This window comes from Nicotiana sylvestris, chromosome 9, assembly GCF_000393655.2.
Source record: "Nicotiana sylvestris chromosome 9, ASM39365v2, whole genome shotgun sequence".
Lineage (NCBI taxonomy): Eukaryota > Viridiplantae > Streptophyta > Magnoliopsida > Solanales > Solanaceae > Nicotiana > Nicotiana sylvestris.
Window position 1 is genome coordinate 14,477,336 of NC_091065.1, and position 10,161 is coordinate 14,487,496.

Here is a 10,161-nt window from a genome sequence, read left to right on the forward strand (position 1 = left end):
TTTTGTCCAACACAAAACAAAACCAAAAAAAAAACACAAAAACCCTAAAAAACTAAAAATGATCCCCCCCCCACTTTTGCTTCTTCTTCTCCAAACCTTCCAAAACACCCCATCCATGGCTACCCTTTCCCCCTCACGCCTCACTCACGCACACACACCACCAAGAAGCCCATCTTCTCCACGTCGAGCTCAAAAGCTCGTCTATGGCTGCGTCTTCGTCATCGACCAGTCGCCATGGCCATAACGCCATGTTTGCTACTTCTTCTGCTGCCCGCTACGTCCGGCTCAGAACAACCAACGTCACCACCCCTCGTCATCGAAACCCTAACCCCTGGGTTGCTGTCTTCCTCCTCGCGTCGCACGAGCACTCTACCAGTCGATCACCACCATCCACGTCGACCTCCCCGTCTGCTTCACCGCTGCTTTTGCTGTGTTTTTGCTCGTCGAGCACTACTTCTGCTGCATCATCTACTCCATCTTCATGGCTGCCTACCTCGTCGTCAACCCCCATTTCCGTCGACTACAGTCGACAACCAGTGACGACCCAAACAGTCCACCTGCTGCTCACGCAGCTGCTACTGCTGTCACTGCCCTCGTCGACCACTCGCTTCCATGGCCAAGCTGTTTCCGTCGCTGCTTCATCTATTTCAGCTTCCTTGCGCAAACAAACCAAACGCACCCCCAGCTGCTTCTGTTCTGCCGCGTCAACTACTGCTACTGCTTCGGCGTTGCTTCAGTTGTTTCTTAGGTTCGTGTTCGTCGTCGTTTGTTCGGGTTTTGGTCGAGGCTCATCAAAACAGTCCGTACATATTTCGTTTCGATCCGGTTAGTAGATTTTGAGTTTTATGTTTGTCCGTATTTCGTTCTGATAGTTCTCGAATCTAAAATCGGTAGATATTTGATTTTTTGTTTTGTTCATGTTCATATGTTTTGTTGAATTAATTTTCAGATTTCAAATGGAAATTTAATTAGTTGTTTTTCATGTTTATTTCATGTTTGTTTTATTGTTTAGGTAAAAATTTGTTAGTTTAATGTTTGTTAGATTCAAATTGAAATTTAATTGATTATTTCTTCAATTTGTTTCATGTTGTTATGTATTTTCCAGAAATTATTAATGTTGTTTGAGTCATTTAATCCGTCATGTTTGTTGCTTAAAAATAGATTTAATTCATGTTCATCTTTGTTTGAAGTTCATTTTAAATCCAGTGATTTAATGTGAGTTTATGTTTTGGTTTTTGATTCGTTGATGAATCATGTATTGTATTGTTAATATTGTTGTTTCCTTGCTCATCCATTTTTGGTCTGAGTTAACCAGGATTGGTTCCCGATATGGTTAATTTATTTCCATTAATTTGGAGTTGTGTTGTTCATCGTGTTCATGTGATTTGTTGTTGAAGATTGTTGAGAAATTGGTCATCTTGGCTATATTTTGGTTAAGTGATGATTAATTGATTGTTTAGAGCTGATGGGGGTAGTTTGGTAAATTGCAGTATCGTTCAGGGGTAAAAGGGTAATTACAATAAGATCGGAGGGGTAGTTTGGTAATTGAACATTATTATAATTGTTTATGTAGGCATGAGGGATAAAATATAATGGGGTGGGGTTTGATATAATTGTTTAACATAATGGGGGACAAGACATAATGTAGTGGAGGGGAATATTGTATTTGTTTATGTTAGGTATGGGGGACAAATTGTAATGGGTTGGGGTTGATGTATTTATTTAATGTAGGCATGGGGGACAAATGTTTAAAATAAAGAAAACATTAATTAGTGGGGACAAAGCATGCCATTGGGGGAATATTTTGGGCTAGAGGTTCAAGACAAGAGTCTTGCTATAAATAAGAGTCATTCTTGACATAAGAAAGGAGGAGGAGGAGAATTATTTTCTAGAGAGATTTTTGGGAAGAATATTCTTTGAGAGTAATACATTCTGAAAATCTGAAGAAGTGTGGTAGAGTTTTGAAAAGAGAAAGACAATTTGAACTTTCACTTGAATAATTTCCGTTTGCCTTTCCTCGAGTGTTATTCAAAATCAGTAAACTACTGCATCTTGTATCCGTCTCTCTTCTGCTTTGACTGCGATTGCACTTTGGTACTGCTGATTTTTCAATCTGTTACTGGGTTATTCTATTGGTCGTTACTGGTTTTGCGGTGTTGCTGAATCTGTTGTTGCTGAGTTATTACTGCTGCTGACTTCTCCTTCTTTTGTTCTTGTACTACCATTTCCAAGTACATATTTGTACACTCTCGGCTTGAAGCAAAATGAAATATTAATCAGGCTTTATTCCTGTTGAATTCCTCCTGTTTAGATTTGTGTTTGAATATAATTTTCCTTTCTTTGTATAAAAATGTAGTTGAATGATTAATGAGTAATGATGTTGCATATGTATAACTTCTTCATCTAATAATGTTAGTTTAAATTAATCAAAGAATAGTTAATCTGTTTTGATATTATTGTGCGTCAATCTCATGTTCCAGTGTTATTAAATAATAGAATATAGAACGGAAGCAATCTCTCTTTGTACAAACTCGATTGCAATTTTCTATTTGCATTAGCCGTAAATTAATAACTAATAAGTTTGACTTTTTCAGCATGTAATTAATTGAGGGATTTCCTTTTATTTTTAGAGACGAACTTAATAGAAAAATGTAGTCACTATAGGTTTATCCTTTAAAATAAAAATGAGACGAGCCTCGCCAAATAAAAATACAAAATTGCGGGGCCCTCAGTAAATATTTGCTTTAAAATTGCTTAGACTTCGGGATGGACTGTTTAGTAAAATTTCACGGCCCTACCCAAAGTAAATGATACGCTAGTCACTTTAGACGCGTATTTAATAATGTTATCTTCCTAAACTCGGGTGCACATTTATGTGACCTAAATCCCAATCTCAACAGAGTTGAAATGTAGCTATAACCACGGGTACATTGATTGTGACGTGGTTCGAGATGTGTTTCCACAATTTTGCAATTCTTGATAAAATAATAGTAAATGATAAAAGCGGTTAAAAATTAAATTTTGCACATAGGTTCAACATGTATTAAATCAGATAATCAAGCCAAATATGACAGTTGAGCGACCGTGCTAGAACCACGGAACTCGGGAATGCCTAACACCTTCTCCCGGGTTAACAGAATTCCTTATCCGGATTTCTGGTGCGCAGACTGTAATATAGAGTCATTCTTTTCCTCGATTCGGGATTAAATTGGTGACTTGGGACACCCTAAATCTCCCAAGTGGCGACTCTGAAATAAATAAATAAATCCCGTTTCGATTGTCCTTTAATTGGAAAAAACTCCTTCACCCCTTGCGGGGGCGGAAAAAGGAGGTGTGATACTACCGAAGTGTCATCAACTTAATCACATTGCCCTTTTCCTAAAACATACACCCTCGCCAAATCACCTCAGTTAGCATTACCATTTCTATAATCATCCGAAGATCATTTCTCAAATCATCTAAAATTGCTTGTGATGCCTAAGAATTTTATGACTTTTTGCTCAGAATTGAACTATAGCCTCCCGCACGCAATTGTCAATCCTCCACAGCCTACTACATATGCCATACCATCTTAGGATAATATGAGAACTTCATCTTCCTTTCGAGCCACAAACATCTACATACTCACTTGGTCAAGAACTTTCCATTGGTCCCAATGTAGAAGAAAAATCACTATACATCCCATGCTCCGCATGCCCATAGAAAGTATACATCTCCAAACCTTGGTAACAACCATCAAGAACTCTCCGAGTTCCCTTTACACAAATTAGACCTGTCAGGACTGAATCCTTCTAACTCGATCAAGCTAAGCAAGCCATCAAAACCTAAGAGCATCGCCGCAAAATATTTGAAAGAACTTATTACCTCGAACACACACAAGGAATTAATCATATCCTTACCATACCGATTCGGTCTACTATCAAACTATTCCATCTATCTAAATTTCCTTCTTATTAATTCTCAACTTGATATTCTCTCTTACTGTAGCACCACAATTCCTCAACCCAGGCTCACCACACGAGACCCAAGCACAAGACCACATTTTCTAAGACCTCTAAGCGGCTGAATACTCACTCAATTACTCCCAAAGCACCACATTCTAGAACACTTTACTCTGAGGAACTTCCTGCGAATCTAAATCTGTTACCTTTGCTTTCCTGATACTGATACATAGAATCCTATAATCCATATAGAAATATCACAAGTCTTGACCTCTTCCAATGAAAACACAGTGTCTACCCCGTATACAACTTTAAGATACCCAATTGTTACATGTAGAACCTCGAAAACATTAGAACCATTCTCGAGAGTCACTCACTCTCTTCAAACTGTAATTAGCCTGATCAACGAACAAAACCACCCATGCCTCATTGGCACTCTGACACCACAGAATGAAATCCTCATCCCAACACATCCAAGAAACTTCCTGCTCTATGCACCGAGTATTCTTTACCAACAACAACTTAAGACATGCCGAGATTTTTTTGTTTCTTACTCTATGAAGCATAATATAACCTTTGTCAAAAAATTTCCTCTACTCGAGTCATTCTCGGTCTCAATTTCCGCAAGCCATAACTAATTTGCCCGCACGCCTCAAACTGGAACCAACATAGCGCCTAACCGCGCAACCAACTACTCACAGCAGATTCCCCCACTTGGCTTGGAGCCATAGATCAAAATACACTCGATAACTCATAACACCTATACTCTATTGATGCCATAATACCATAGTGAGATTAAGCTCAAATCCTTTTGTAAGCTTGTGAAAACACAAATCATCTAGTACTTTAAATCTTCTGCAAATCTCGCACTCATTCTCGCAACATTTAAGCCCACTCTCTTAAGCAACTCGAAATTTCAAATTTCAACACATACTTTTCACTTACACATGAGATATTCTAACATACATATAAGGATTACACCACTTCAGAACACACCACAGGAGATAACCCACCTGTTTCGCCTCAATCTAACATTTCTGTATACCTTCCACCGTCATACACATTACACAATCACTTAGTCTTCCTGAGTCTTAACTTATACCGCAACATGGAATTTATTTCACTCCACTAGGAGACATGAAAAGATTCTTCACGCGCCCATAACTTGGGGCTACATATCCAATTACAATGGAAATCAAACACTTAATGGTTCATCTATCATCTAGCAGACCTTCCTCGCCACTTCCAAGACATATATATATATATCTCGCAGTACTAACATACTCATCACGTAGATATCTGACTGTCACTCCAACCAATAGGGTCAATACCGAACATATACGTTCAAAACACTTGCTCACACAATCAGCACCTCAGTGCTCAAGCCATAGGCAAAGATCCGGCCTCAAGTCATTCAGACTGGCCCAACATCAAACTCACAGAGATCACATCTCGCCCCTCGACTAGGAAATTACAAGCCATCAAGGCACATCTGATACTGAGAGCTCATGCGCACATACGAACGCGTGGAAGGAATTTCAAAATTTACTTTTCCAGCTGAATCAAGGACGCACGATAAGAATTCAAGAATGTGAAGTTTTCCTAGATGTTCTGCAGCCTCTCGAGGATAAATACAGACGTCTCCGTACCGATCCGTGAGACTCTACTAAACCTGCTCATGACTCGTGAGACTTATGTAACCTAGACTCTAATACCAACTTGTCATGACCCAAACCCTGATCCGGTCATGATGGCACCTCTTGTGAAGACAAGGCCAGCCAACTAACCCATTTCGCCTTTTCAGAATAGTTAATACTAATAAACAGTTTTAGCATAATTAAATAACCACAGTCTAAACAAAAGATTTCTTTATTAAGTGCGGAAGACAACCCAAACACAGCCCAAACCGGGGTGTCACAAATCAAAAGCATCTATTAAAGTATAAACACCACTACACGGTCTAAATTATACAAAACAGGACTGATAAACAAAAGGAAGAAACGCGGTGCTGCGAACACTGGCGGTTACCTTGCTAAACTCTGATAACTTAGCCTCCGATCAGCTCAAAACCCGCTACTGGGCGTATAAATACCTACATTTTCACACAAGGTGCAGAGAGTAATGTGAGTACTCCGACTCAATGAGTAATAAAGGTAAATAATAACTGAGTAGTAAGAAATCACGTAAAACAAACCATCATGTTGTATAGAGTAGTGTAAATCGTTTGAGAAAAATGATGAAGCTATGAAATCTTTAGAAAACATCTTAGCTCAGTTTAAACCTCTTTTAAAAATGACTTTTTCAATGGTTGCGCAAATGAATGCAAATAAATAGTGCAGAAAAGCACAGAAATCCGCCCCTCGGGCACAACACTCAATTAACAGATAATGCCAGGCAATCAGATTGATATCACATGAAGTAGCACAAACAATAGATAATGGCAGGAAGATGAAATAAAGTAAACACATAGAATAGTACCAACATCGTTGCGGCGTGCAGCCCGATCCATATATCGCTGCGGCGTGCAGGCCGATGCATTTATCATCAACGGCGCTCACTAGGGGTGTGCAGACTCCGGTAGGGGCCCCTTACGGCCCAAGCGCAATATCAAGCCATCTCGTGGCATCAAATCTAGGCCCTCGACCTCATATCAATATCAGTATAACACTGTTGTGGCGTGCGGCCTGATCCAAGAGTATCCTCACAATACAGGCCCTCGGCCTTACTAAGTCAAAATCACATAAGCCCCCCGGGCAACAGTAAAACATGATGCTCAGCCCAAAATTGTTGTTCGAAATATCATTTCAAGTGTTAAAGCAAAATAAACTTGGCTGAGTTTTGAAAGCAGTGGAAAATAACATGACTGAGTTCAACTATATAATCAAAACAGTGCGGAAATATCAACAACAAATCCCCGAAGGGTTCAAATAGGTGGCACTAGGCCCAAATATGGCATTCAGCTCAAATAATGATGATAACAATTAGTTTTCAGTTAAATACGCGGTAAAATCATCAATCGGGATGGACCAAGTCACAATCCCCAATAGTAAAAGACCCCACGCTCGTCATCCAGCGCGTGTCTTACCTCAATACAGCACTACGATGTGCAAATCTGGGGTTTCAAACCCACAGGATATCATTTACAATCATTACTCACCTCGAACCGGCGAAATCTCTAGCTCGCGACACCTTTGCCCCTCAAATTGGCCTCCAGGCGCATCGAATCTATCCAAAAATCAGAATGAATACATCACAATATGTTAAGGGAACAAAGCCCAAGTGAAAACAATCGAAAAATATCAAAAATCCCGAAATTGGCAAAACCCGAGCCCCGAGCTCACTTCTCGAAACTCAGAAATTTTCATATCAACGGGTTCCTTATCCTTCCACGAGTTCATACATATCAAAAGTTCTCCAATCCGACCTCAAATGGCCCTTCAAATCCCAATTCAAAAGTCCAATTTCTCAAGCCCTAGTTTCTTCAATTTTAGGCTTAGTTTCCATGAGTTTCTAGGTGGATTTCATAATAAAAGCGAGTATTGAGTTCAAAAATCTTACCTCTAGGTGATTCTCCTTGAATCCCTCTTCAATTTCCTTCAACTAACTCTCAAGATGATCAACAATGGGGGAAATGAGCCCCAAAATCGCGGATGAAATGACTTAAAACATTCTGACCAGGTCTGACCCTTCCTTCTTCGAGAACGTGGTCAACCTCTCACGAACGCGTAGCACAAAATTGCGTTGACCAACTTTTACTCTTCGCGAACGCGTCCTCAACCTCGCGAACGCGGTGAATCACTTCGCCAACCTACGCGAACGCGAGCCAATCTCACGCGTACGCGATTCCTACCAGTCCAGCCCTCTGCGAATGCGAAGTCTCTCTTGCGAACGCGAAGGCAAACCTCCTGGACTTCCTCAATCCTTCTTCGCCAACGTGAGACTCCACTCGCGAACGCGAAGAGATAAATCTCTACAACAGCTGGAATGATTTTTTTGCAATTCAAAACTCTAAATATGGACCGGTTGACCACCCGAAACTCACCCGAGGCCCCTGGGACCTCAACCAAAAGCACCAACACATCTTAAAACCTTGTTCAAACTTGTTCCAATCATCAAAACACCTCAAACAACATCAATTTAGGACACAATCAATACCTGTCTTCTTCACACTGCCTTCTTATGTTTTTTAAACAGACAATTCAGCTAACATATTGCTTGCATCATTTTCTTTATCTTCCAACTGCACATTTTATTTATTTTGCAATTGTTCTCCATGTTCTTCAATTGCAAGTTCATAAGATTCTGCAAAATATTTACAAGAGCTAACACAATTAGTACTTGTTACTAATCTTTGAATAAAACAAACATGTATAAAATTAAAAAAAAACATTGTCTAACCATTTGCAATAGTCAAGATCATCCCAATTAAAACATTATCTTCACTAGCATTTTCTTGGGTTCCAATATTGTCAGTAAGAGAGGGAGGTATAGAGAGATCACATGTTCCATCTATGCATTTGGAAATAATCTCACTTCTGCTTGTTCCTTCGGTATTTTCTACGTCTTGAGATTGTACTCCACTTTTCTCTTGATACTCCACTCCAGCTTCTTCCCTTGCAGCTTCAAAAGATTCTGTAACATTTGCAATTAATACCCATTCTAATAATTCTCTAAAACTAACATTCAATATATAATGAAAATTTTATCTAACCTTGATTGGCACAAGTTTGAACTCCAAATTTCTCTTTATATGACAGAGGTGTAGACAAATCATATGTTTCTTCTAAGCATTTGCATACAATCTCACTGATACTTATTCCCATTGGACTTTCTAAATCCTCCCGAGATTGCAATTCACATTTACAAAATTTTTCTGTTACTCCTATCTCTTTTGGATTTTCCTGGTCTTGACATTCTCCTACATCTTCAACTTACACTCCATCAATAGATTCTACAAATATTTGTAATCACAAAAAAGTTTATATGTATTGCGCTATTGAATATAAATTTCAATAAAAAAATTCAAAATCTATATCTAACTTTTCCCAATATCAGTGACATTCTCAGTTTCATCATCTAGATGTGCATGTCTAAAATCGCTTTCATAATGAACTTCTGCATGCACATCCATATCATCACGTTCATCACCACCTGCATCTTTGTTGATTGTAACAGTAGGCTCTGTGCCACGACAATGATCATCAACTCCATCTTTAGTAATTGGAACACTAGATTCTCTATCTATGTTCCTTTCATCAGGTTTCACATAAATCTTCAACAAAGTATCAAGCTTTGATCCTAGATTTTTCTTTAAATCCTGAGAAAGAAACTAAGTTAGAAAGTTAAGGACAGGTACTCCTAAACTTCAAGTTACAAGTAAAGAAGTTAAGGACATGCAGTCCTTAACTTAGAGTAACAAGTTCAAAAGTTAAGGACATGCAATCCTTAACTTTGAATTCCAAGTTCAAAAGTTAAGGACACTTGGTCCTAAACTTCAACTTTCAAATTGAAAAGTTTAGGATACTTGGTCGTGCACTTCAAGTTTCAAGTTCAAAAGTTCAGGACACTTGTTCCTAAACTTCAAGTTGTAAGTTCAAAAGTTAAGGACACTTGGTCCTAACCTTCAAGTTTTAAGTTCAAAAGTTAAGGATAGGCAGTCCTTAACTTATAGTTTTAAGTTCAAAAGTTAAGGACACTTGGTCCTAAACTTCAAGTATTAAGTTCAAAAGTTAAGGACAGGCAGTCCTTAACTTATAGTTTTAAGTTAAAAAGTTAAGGACACAAGTTCTGAACTTAGACTAACTGAAATTAATGATATTACCATGATTTCATTCTCAATCTTTTTTTTCTGATATAGCTATTTTCTAATTTATTCTAGTAACTTCAGCTTACAGATCCTTCTTAAAACTCTCTGATAATCTCTTAATCAAAAAACATAAAAACAAAAAAGTCTCGTAAACAAAAAATAATCAAATAAAAAACTAATGCTATTCAAAGGCAGAAAACCTACTTTAACAATTTCCTTAAGCATGGCTTCATCAAATTGTGTGAAAGAAGGCATTGAGCTTTGATCTTGAGAAATTGGCTCTTCCACACTAATAGGATATGTATCTTCTTCAACAAGAATAAATAGTGACACCTTGATCAACTTATACAACTATAATATAACAAAAAAATAAACATAAGTTTTCAGAACTAAAACAAATAAACAAAAAAATAG